Source organism: Pteropus alecto, unplaced genomic scaffold (assembly GCF_000325575.1).
Source record: "Pteropus alecto unplaced genomic scaffold, ASM32557v1 scaffold126, whole genome shotgun sequence".
In the NCBI taxonomy this organism is placed as follows: domain Eukaryota; kingdom Metazoa; phylum Chordata; class Mammalia; order Chiroptera; family Pteropodidae; genus Pteropus; species Pteropus alecto.
This window is the reverse complement of record NW_006439187.1, coordinates 222,535-224,342: the sequence shown is the minus strand read 5'-3', so window position 1 is coordinate 224,342 and position 1,808 is coordinate 222,535.

Genomic DNA, 1,808 nt, shown 5'->3' with positions numbered 1-1,808 from the left:
AAAGAAATAAAAGGAGTGATCAAGAGACACAGAAAAAAGAGAATGATAATACAACATATCAAAACTTTCGGGACACAGCAACAGTGGTAATAATAGTAGGAAAGTTCATATCAACACAGACCTATCTCAAGAAACAAGAAAGATCCCAAATAAACAACCTAACATTACATCTTAAATAACTAGAAAAAAAAAAGAATAAATGAAGCCCAAAATCAGGAGAAGGAAGGAAATGATAAAAAAATAGAGTAGAAAAAAATGAAATTGAGAACAAAAAGACAATAGAAAAAAGCAATGCAATGAAGAGCTGATTCTTTGAAATTAATAAAATTGACAAACCCCTGGCTAGACTCACTAAGGAAAAAAGAGAAAAGACAAAAATAAACAAAATCACGAATGAAAGAGGAGTGTTATGACAAATGCCACCAAAATACAAAAGATCGCACAATAATACTAGGAAAGATTATACACGATCAAATTCAACAACCTAGAAGGAATGGACAAGTTCTTACAAATATACGACCTTCCTAGACTGAATCATGAAGAACTGAAAAATACAGACCAATCAACAGTATAGAAATTGAAACAATCATTAAAAACATCCCAAAAAGTAAAAGTCCAGTGTCAGATGCCTTCACTGGGGAATTTTACCATTCAAAGAAGATTTAATACCTGTTCTCAAAGTTTCCCAAAAAATCAAAGAGGCAGTACTTACTCATTTTATGAGGCCAACATTATGCTGATACTAAAACCTGGTAAAGATAGAACACAGAAAAAGAAAACTAGAATAATATATCTGATGAACACAGATGCAAAACTCTTAAACAAAATACTAACAAATCAAATAAAACAACACATTAAAAAAGATTATACATCATACATTATACAGTGTTCTTATACTTGAACAATGAATTTTTAGAAAAAGAAATGAAAAAAAAAAAAAACAATTCCATTTGCAATTGCAACAAAAAGAATAAAATACCTAGGAATAAACCTAACAAAACAGGTGAAGGACCTAAAAACTATAAGACATTATTAAAAGAAATTGAAGAAGACACAAAAAGAAATCTAAAGATATTCCGTGTTCATGGATTGAAAGAATCAACAGTTAAAAGTGCCTTATTACCTAAAGCATTATACAGATTTAATGCATGCACCCATCAAAATCCCAACGGCATTTTTAAAGAAATAGAACAACAAAAAAAAATCATCATATGATGGAATCATATCATGGAATCACAAAGACCCTGAATAGCCAAAGCAATCCTGAAAAAAATAAAAAAGGCTGGAGGTATCACTCTGCATTACTTCGAATTCTACTACAAAACAATAATCAAAATGGCACGGTATTGGGTGGCTCCATAGTGTAGTGGTTAGTACATCTGCTTTACACACAGAAAGTCCTCAGTTTGTGCCCTAGGTGGAGCCACGGACCATACCCCAGGTGTGCCAGGCCACCCAGGGTGCGCCAGGCCCCAGGGGTGCCAGGCCCCGGGTGCATGCCGCAAGCATGTGGGAGGAGACGCCCTGCCTTCAGAGATCCAGTTCTTAAGGGGAAACGGCAACATCCATAGCTCAGGGGTAGAAGTGGTGGTAGGAAGGAATTAAAGAGGGGAAAAAAATGGCAGGATATTGACAGAAAAACAGACACACGGACCAGTGGAAACAGAATCGAGAGTCCAGAAATAAACCTCTATATATATGGGCAAATAATTTTTAACAAAGCAACCAAAAACATACAATGGAGAAAAGAAAGCCTCTTCAATAAATAATGTTGGGAAAATGGGAAAGCCACACACGAAATAATGACA